Below are 10,284 nucleotides of genomic sequence, written 5' to 3'. Positions count from 1 at the left end.
CTGGTGAATGTGTAAAAAAAAAAAAAGTAAAAAAAAAAAAAATTAAATATATATTAATGTGCTTCAAGCACATGAATAAAAATAGCATTCACAGAAAAAAAATCAGATTTTTTTGACACAAAAACAAACAAACAAAAACCCTTTATTTCAAAAGATTTTCAGTTCACCTAAAAAAGATGTTGAATGCAAAACGGTGAATCATGGCTAAAATCATGTTGAAAGCAGTTCTCCATCCTAGCATTGAATACACTCTCGGCGAATCCCAGTGAAAACCCCATTGAAATACACCAGCGAATTATTATTTATTTATTTATTAACAGTTTCTTATATAGCGCAGCATATTCCGTTGCGCTTTACAATAGCAGACAGTGATACAACAAAACAGGGTATTTACAGACAGTCAAAATGTAGGAGGGCCCTGCTCGCAAGCTTACAATCTATAGGGAAATAGGCACTGATACATAAGGATATATACTGTATTCTTTATTGCATCGATTCCACCAGAATGCAATGTTCTATGACTGGTTCTGGAATTTGATAAGCTTGCCTGAAGAGATGAGTCTTCAGGGAACGCTTATAGGTTTGGAGACTGGAGGAGAGTCTTATTGTGCTTGGGAGGGCATTCCACAGAGTGGGTGCAGCCCGAAGAAAGTCCTGCAGTCGGGAATGGGAACGGGTAATGAGTGTGGATGAGAGACGCAGATCTTGGGAGGAGCGTAGAGGTCGTGTTGGATGATATTTTGAGATAAGAGAAGATATGTATGTTGGTGTAGTTTGGTTTATGGCTTTGTGTGTAAGTAAAAGAATTTTGTATTGAATACGGTAGAATACAGGTAACCAATGAAGTGACTGACAGAGTAGCTTTGCAGACGATGAACGTCTGGCTAGGAAGATTAGCCTTGCAGCTGCATTCATAATGGACTGTAGTGGTGAGAGTCTGTATTGGGGAAGGCCAATAAGGAGACTATTGCAATAATCAATGCGTGAGATGATGAGAGCATGGATTAGAGTTTTTGCAGTGTCTTGTGTAAGGTAAGGGCGAATTTTAAATATGTTTTTTAGGTGCATGTGGCATGATTTTGAGACAGATTGAATGTGGGGTACAAAGGAAAGTTCTGGGTCAAGGATAACACCTAGGCAGCGAGCTTGAGAGGTAGGAGTGATTGTCATCTTCTCAACAGCGATAGAGATATCAGGTTGGTAACTACTATTTATTGGCGGAAATATAATTAATTCTGTTTTTGAGATATTAAGTTTGAGGTGGCGAGATGACATCCAGGTTGAAACAGCAGAAAGGCATTCAGAGACACGGCTCAATACAGATGGGGACAGGTCCGGGGAGGATAGGTAGAGCTGAGTATCATCCGCATACAGATGATACTGAAATCCAAAGGAGCTGATTAGTTTGCCAAGAGATGAGGTATAGATTGAGAAAAGCAGGGGACCTAAAACTGAACCCTGAGGTACTCCAACTGAAAGAGGTTGCGAAGAGGAGGTAGAATCAGAGAAACGAACACTAAAGGAGCGGTTAGAGAGGTAGGATGAGAACCAAGAGAGGGCTGTGTCTTTAAGACCTATGGATTGTAGTGTTTGTATGAGAAGTGTGTGGTCAACAGTGTCAAAAGCAGCAGAGAGATCTAGAAGAATTAGTAGTGAGTAGTGGCCTTTAGACTTAGCAGTGACCAGATCATTCACAACTTTAGTCAGTGCTGTCTCTGTGGAATGTTGGGCACGAAAGCCTGACTGATGCGGGTCCATTAAGTTGTGCGAGTTCAGAAAGTGTGTGAGGCGAGTATAAGCAAGTCTTTCAAGTAGTTTGGAGGTGCATGGAAGTTGAGAAATGGGACGGTAGTTTGAGAGAGAGCTTGGATCAGAATTCTGTTTTTTCAGAATCGGAGTAATAACTGCTTGTTTGAACAATGAAGGAAAGACACCAGTAGAGAAAGAGAGGTTACAGATTTTAGTTAAGATTGGAATGAGCACAGGAGACAGAGATTTACTTATTTGCGAGGGTATAGGGTCGAGAGGAGAGGTAGTAGAGTGGGAGGCAGAGAAAAGTGCAGATACTTCATCTTCATTTGTGGGATCAAATGAAGCAAATGCTTCAGAGGGCTCAGGTATGGAATTGAGCATATCACCAACTGAGTTGCAGCATACCAATTCATCTCTGATCTTGTCAATCTTATCCCTGAAGTAGGAAGCAAGATCTTGTGCATGGATAGTGGTTGGTGGCTTGGGTGAGGGAGGGTTGAGAAGGGATTTAAATGTATTAAAAAGTCGTTTTGGGTTAGAAGCTTGAGCAGAAATGAGAGTTTGGAAATATGTTTGTTTGGCAGTTTCCAGGGCATAACTATAGTACTGGTAGATATTCTTATATGTAAAGAAATCCATTGGACTGTGAGATTTACGCCATTTACGCTCAGCTTTGCGTGAGATATTTTGTAGGTGTCTCGTTAATTTAGAGTGCCACGGTTGGCGTCTAGGCCTACTTGGAGTGTGGTGGGTAACTGGAGCCACTTCATCCAGGGCTGTTTTGAGGGTTAGGTTTAGGTGTGATACCGCCATCTCAGGAGAAGTGAATGCAGAAATAGGAGCAAGCTGTTGTTGCAGTGAGGAGGAGAGTACTTGAAAATTAATATCATTAATATTTCTGCGGGCTTGAGGTGGATTATAGGATTTCTGTGTTTTTGAGTTAGAAGTACTAGAGGACAGCATGCAGGTGATAAGGTTGTGATCTGAGAGAGGGAAAGGAGAATTGGTGAATTCCGACACTGAGCACAGCTTAGTGAATATCAGATCAAGACAGTGGCCATCCCGATGAGTAGAGGAGTCAGTCCATTGGGAGAGGCCGAGAGAGGAGGTTAGAGAGAGTAGTTTGGATGCATGAGCAGCAGATTTTGGGCTATCAATAGCAATGTTGAAGTCACCCATGATGATGGTTGAGATGTCAGCAGAAAGGAAGTGAGGGAGCCAGGCAGAAAAATCTTCCAGAAATCGTGTTGGCTGCCCAGGTGGGCGATAGATAGCTGCAACACGCAGCGAGAAAGGAGTGTAAGTTCTGATGGAATGTACTTCAAATGATGTGAATGTGAGTGATGGAACCTGTGGTATAACTTTGTATGTGAAGGATTGGGATAGTAATATTCCAACCCCACCTCCTCTGCTGTCACCAAGCCTGGGTGTGTGTGTGTGAAGTGGAGAGCACCATGTGACAGGGCTGCAGGGGAGGCTGTGTCTGATTGTGAGAGCCATGTTTCTGTTATAGCCAGCAGGTTGAAGTTGTTTGAAATGAAGAGGTCGTTGATGGATGTTAATTTGTTGCCAACAGAGCGTGCATTCCATAACGCACATTTTAGTGATTTGGGGGATGAAGGGAGGCATTTGATGTGTATGAGGTTAGCTGGATTACTATGTTCCTGAGCGTTAGGTGCCTGCGAGCGGGGCAAGCAGCTGGGGCCTGGATTAAGTGAAATGTCACCAGCTAATAGAAGCAGTAGAGAGAGATAGGTGTAGCTGCAGGTGGTTTGTGAATTTTGTTTCTGGCGACAGTTTGTGGATGTTATTGTCAATGTAGAGAGATATGTAAAAATCTCATGAGTGTTAATAAGAGGGGTGTGGATAATGGAGGCAGAAATGTGTATAGAGGGCTGAGCTTCAGGGAGAGAGAGAGAAGAGACTGATTTTGAGAGAAAACCATGGAGAGCAAAGCAGAGCAATAGTTTGTAGTACATGGTGTATTTGAACAGTTCTATAGGCCAATAGTTATATTAGACTTGCAATAGTTAATACCAGCTTACTGGTGTTGCTCAGATAGTAATTTATAAACCCTACATATATGTGAGTGCACGCAGATTAGCACCGAGCAGGAAACGGAGAACTGGCCGGCATTCACTGTTCGCTTTCGGCGAACAGTGAACATTGAATAGGGTGAATCAGATGTTCAGTGAAAAAGATTCACTGCAAGGAGTGAAAACAGCCTGATTTGCTGAAATAAACGGTGAACGGCGATTTAGTGAAGTGCATTTTTTTTAAATCGCATTTTTGCTGTGACTTCGCATATTTAATGTGTCATCTGCAAAAAGGCACATTTTACCCTCAATTCCATATGCACTGGTCCAAGTACAGATCCCTGGGGTACTCCACTTGTAACCTTTCCCTCCTTTGACTGTACTCCTTTTACTACAACTCTATTTTTTCTGCAACCAAGCTCTTATCCATTCAACCATCTTAGAATCCAATCCCAAGCTTTCAAGTTCATTTAACAGTCTGCAATGTGGGACAGTGTCAAAAGTCTTACTAAAGCCTAGATAAGCTACATCTACAGCCCCACCTTGATCTAATACTTTAGTCGGGATGCAGTTAATTTGCCAGCGGTCGGGATCCCGGCGGTCGGACTCCCGACACTGGAATCCCGACCGCCGAAATCCCAAAACTTTCTTCCTCTGTGGGTGTCCACGACACCCATAGAGGGAGAATAAAATAGCGTGCCGAGCGTAGCGAGGCACCGGGCCCGCTGCGTGGCGAGCGCAGCGAGCCCGCAAGGGGGGGCGATCCATGTCCCCCCCCTTGTCGGGATTTCGGTGGTCGGGATTCCAGTGTCGGGATTCCGACCGCCGGCAAATCGTATCGGATCCCTTTAATCACCCAGTCAATAAGATTTGTTTGACATGATCATCCCCCAGTAAACCCATGCTGTTTCAGATCCTGTAAATTGTTGATTTTGAGATATTCTACAACTCTTTGTTTTAAGAGTGTTTCCATCAATTTCCATACTACTGATGTAAGGCTCAATGGTTGATAGTTGCTTACCTCTTCCTTGCTTCCACTTTTGTGCAGTGGGACTACATTCACTGTTTTCCAGTCCTCCAGTAGCTAATGACTGGTTGAATAATTCTGGTAATGGTTTTACCAGCTCCCCTTTAAGCTCTTTTAGTATCCTTGGATGTATCTGGCCCCATTGATTTATCAAATTTCGGTTTTGAGAGTTCTGTTAGGACTTTCTCCTCTGTAAATGTACTTGCTTCTCCCTCATTTTTCTGACTATACTTGTAACTTAACTGTGGCCCCTTCCCCTCTCTTTCAGCAGTGAATACTGAGCAGAAATAATTATTAATATGATCTGCTATTACATTGTCCCCCTCAAGAAAACTTCCACTCTCTGGGGGAAATTTACTAAGAATACGAATACTAAAAATCGTATTCGTATTCTTAATACGAATGAATACAACTGCATATGGCTGTTTCAGCCATATGCAAAGTCGTGTTCCGGAGGGGAATTTACAAAGCAGTCAAATACGACTGCTTTGTAACCCTCCGATGACGTAAACATTCGTATTAGCGGCCATATATATATACAGCCGCTAATACGAATTCATATAGGCTGCAATGTGCAAAAAAAAATATAGAAAAATAAATAAATAAAAAAAAAAACGGCGTGGAGTTCCCCCACAGCCGTAGCCAGCACCAGGCTGAAAGAGCCGGGCTGGTAATAAAAAATCAGGAAACCCGGCAAATAGGAGTTCCCCGTTTTTTTAAAACCAGCCCCAGGCTGCAGGTCCTAGGGGCCAATCAGGAGTGGACTTTCTCAGCTCCTGATTGGCCGCTAGTCGGTAGGGATGAATGCTTTGGCCGGGGCGACTTGTATAAAAAGTCTCCCCCCGGCTGTGGCATTACCCTGCTGGCTGGTTTGGCCTGGGGCTGGTTCTTAAAATACGGGGGACCCCTAGTCATTTTGTCCCCCGTATTTTGGGAACCAGCCCCGGACCAGGTTTAAAAAAAAAAAAAACGGGGAACCCCTATTTGCCGGGTTTCCTGATTTTTTTATTACCAGCTCCGGCTCTTTCAGCCTGGTGCTGGTTACGGCTGTGGGGGGGACCCCACGCCGTTTTTTTTATTTATTTATTTAACCATTTTGGTACTTGTTTCCTAGCACGGCCACAATCTTCTTGGTCGTGTGCCTTAACTTTAAGGCACGCGATGCCCACGATGGACCCGATTTTCTTTCAAATCAGGTCCATTTTACCGTCAAATGGAAAATCGGGTCCATCGCGTCGGTCGTGTGCCTTTAATAAGGCACACGACGCGACCGACGCGATGGACCCGATTCTCCATAGGCTTCAATGTTAAAAATATTTTAACATTGAAGCCTATGGAGAAATCGCGTCCATCGGGTCCATCGCGTCGGTCGCGTCGTGTGCCTTAACATGGCACACGACGCGACCGACGCGATGGACCCGATTTCTCCATAGGCTTCAATGTTAAAATATTTTTAACATTGAAATCGCGTCGGTCGTGTCGGTCTTGTGCCATTATAATGGCACAAGATAAGATGGACTTGATTAAGTCCATCTTCACATAGTAATCAATGGGAAAGGGGCCAATATGGGCCATTTCTCATTGTATATGGCCCCGTCATGCCCCCACATTTTAAACGCCACCCCACTATTGACGCCAACCCGAAGCGTGGCGAGCGCAGCGAGCCCGCGAGGGGCGGCGGTGCGCGTCCTCCGACCTTTTCATACCCCTACTATCCACGTCGGCGTGGAGTTGAGAATAGAATAGTGAGCCCGAAGTGTGGCGAGCGCAGCGAGCCCCGCGAGGGGACGCGTATAACTTCACAGGTATACGCGTCCCCTCGCCACGCTTCGGGCTCGGTGGCTCGCTGCGCTCGCCACACTATTCTATTCTCAACTCCACGCCGACGTGGATAGTAGGGGAATGAAAAGGTCGGAGGACGCGCACCGCCGGCCCTCGCGGGCTCGCTGCGCTCGCCACGCTTCGGGTTGGCGTCTATCGTGGGGTGGGGTGTACGCCGTGACATTTGGGGGGGTTGGGAATATTTTACATTGAATCCAATGTAAAATCGGGTCCCAGGGACCCGATTTACATTTCATTAAAAAAAAAAAAATCGGGTCCAAAATCGGTCGGTCGCATCGCATGCGACCAAATCGCATGCGATGCGATCGACCCGATTTTTCCGACACGACCACCCCGATGTAAATCGGTGTGGCCGTGCTAGGAAACAAGTACCACCATTTTTTTACACACTGTAGCCTGCACGAATCTGACTGATCCATGCAGGCTAAAGTCTAATACGAAAGGGAAAATAAAGTGTATTTTAATGCCGTATTTGGCACACCATTCACGGGCGTTTTACGCCATTTAGCGACAGTATTTTCAATACGGCCGCTTAGTAAATCAGGAATCACCATTCTTTTGAATGGTGATTTCTGTCGTATTGTATTGATGGTGTATTCATTCGTATTTGTAAATACAAATATGAATGTCCCATCAATACGAATATGAAAATTCATATTATTGGCATAGTAAATGCCAAAAATACATATACGCCAAAAAAAAAATCTAATTTTTCTTAGTATATTTCCCCCTCTGTCTTTAGTCTTATTACTTCACCTTTTGTTTTTCTCCTTTCACTTATATACCTAAAAATAGTTTTTGCCCCTTTACCCACTGACTGGGCCATTTTCTCCTGATTACCTTCTCCTTCAGTCTAACAAGGAGTCGTCGAATCAGGATTGAATAGAAAGTAAATTGCACCGTGTGTACGCTACGTAATACAGTGCTATTTGCTGGCCGAAATCTGAGATTTTTTTAAACCGCAATAATTTACATGGCATGTGTAAATTAATACCTGATACATTTTTTTAAAGACCTGATACATTTTGTACATATAGATTTTCAAGTGATAATTCCCTTTAAATGGTTTTTATACTCAACTAACTTAAACATGCACAGTATAATCAATATGGTCATTTCCTTTATGGCATGTGAACATATTCTGCAATGTTTAGTATTTGTCATGTAAAAGATAAGAAACCGGTTCTGCTTAGAAGCTGCATAGAACTTTAAAAAAAATAATTACTCTTCATGGTGTTAGAATGTTCCTCAGCGTGTCGCCCCGGGCAACATACATGTAACGCAAATGAGCACAGGGGCCCAATGTAAGAAATGCAACTTGTTCTACACTCTCTGTACCTGAATTCCCAGTAATATGTGGTCTCATTATAGCGCCTGTGTCACAGGGACGGTCTGTTCTTACACTTAATTACCAGCTTTTTCTCATTATCCAATCTATTTTCTGCATAATATACACACAGTGACATCATTCCAGTTGTATTTTTGCTTTCTTCTATTCAATTGTATGTAAGTGTTTATAGGAACCTGTAGGCGTTCAGCCTGGGACATGTGTTCATTGCTCCCTTTTCTAGGAACCCAAAGGACAGCAAAGAACAATTAGAAGAAAAGAAGATTATACCCATGCAATTATAAACCTTCGGAACACCATAAAATCATTACCATTTCATGGTGGCAAACACTGGGATACCACAATCAAATGGTAAACCCACTGGCATCATAAACAAACCATATTTATTATCAGTTATTTATATAACGCACACATTCTGCAGCACTTTACAGAGATTATTATTACCAGTTATTATATAGCGCACACATATTCCGCAGCGCTTTACAGAGAATATTCCAACACTCACATCAGTCCCTGCCCCAGTGGAGCTTACAATCTATATTCCCTACCACATGTACACGCAAACAGACATTCTAGGGTTAATTTGTTGGGAGCCAATTAGCCTACCAGTATATTTTTGGATTGTGGGAGGAAACAGGAGTACCTTGAGGAAACCCACGCAAGTACGGGGAGAATATACAAACTCCGCACAGTTAGGGCCATGGTGGGAATGGAACCCATGACCTCAGCGATGTGAGGCAGTGATGCTAACCATTACACTAGGCATGTCCAAAATATGGCCCTACAGCTGTTGTGAAACTACACATCCCAGCATTCCTTGCCATAGTTTTAGCATTCCCTAATAGCAAAACTGTGGCAAGGGATGATGGGGCTTGTAGTTTCACCACAGCTGGAGGGCCATAGTTTGGACATGCCTGCATTACACCATCCGTACTGCCCATTACACCATATGAGATACGCCGGACATTGATGTCTATCCCTAGATGTGACATCCTTCCCCACCTCATGCCCCAGCGGCATCCCTTCGCCCACCTCGGCAGTTTACTATAAGTTAGTAGTACCCCCCACAAGGTTTAGGGTGGCTCACTTAGAAGCAGCCCACAGCAGCCCCTGGTGTGTACCCGCTCTGTTGCAGATGATGCATGCTCCTAGTCAGTGAGCGCAGACAGTGCCCATGCTGGTCCTTGCTAGTGATGTCTTACGTCTGCCTTGCCCAAATAGCTCAGTGCTGGTTCTTTATTTATTTACAGTTTCTTATATAGCGCAGCAAATTCCGTTGTGCTTTACAATTGGAAACAATGATAGAACAAATTGGGTAAAAAAAGACATAGAGGTACGGTGTTATCCCCAGAATGTTTTTTTCCAGCCGGGTGGCATCAAGAGGTAGCCGGGTGGGGGTATTAACAATAATGAAGTGTTTAAACCTGATCTCGTGGGGTATTGTATGTTTTATACAAAGAGAGAAAATATATGCGCAGTTAACTAGGTACTTATAGATCAGCCTGACAGCATTCTTAACAAGTATATTTGTAATGCTTTGTTATAAAACAACTACTGATGCCCCTATGTACCACTGCACAGGGAGAACAACCCCCAGGGTTATTTTATAGACAGGTAGCAGGAACTAAGTGATAAGTCTGCTGATATATAAAGTCCGACTCTCAGAGGTGGGTATTGTTCTGGTGCCTGATTGTACCACAACAAGCTTAATGGAGCAGGAAATTCTGGGCATGTAATAATGGGCCAGATGTATCAAGCTTAAAAAAAAATGATAAAATGGAGAGTGATAAACAACCAGCCAATAAGCTCCTACCTGTCATTTTTCAAACCCAGCCTGTGAAATGGCAGCTATGAGCTGATTGGCTGGTTATTTATCACTCTCTACTTTATCACTTTTTGTAGCTTAGTACATCTGACTCAATGGGCCAAATGTATTAAGCCTGGCAAAGAGATAAACTGGAGTTAAATTGGAAGGAGATAACACACCTGCCAATCAGCTGTGTTTGAAATATGACAATTGGGAGTTGATTGGCTGGTGCATTATCTCCTTGCACATTAACTCCAGTTTATCTCTTTGCCAGGCATAATACATTCGCCCCAATGTGCCCTAATGGTGTGGCAGTTGTTGCTAATTACAGTTCAGAAAGGGGGGGTCTCTTGTCACACCGCATTTGCAGTGAGTGACAAGAGACGGTCATCCTCGACTCTGACCTGTCCTTTGTTCCTCACATTCAATCTGTCTCCAAATCATGTTACATGTATCTAAAAAACATATCCAA

Source organism: Crinia signifera, chromosome 5, assembly GCF_055691185.1.
Source record: "Crinia signifera chromosome 5, ASM5569118v1, whole genome shotgun sequence".
NCBI lineage: Eukaryota > Metazoa > Chordata > Amphibia > Anura > Myobatrachidae > Crinia > Crinia signifera.
This window is presented reverse-complemented; position numbering follows the sequence as displayed.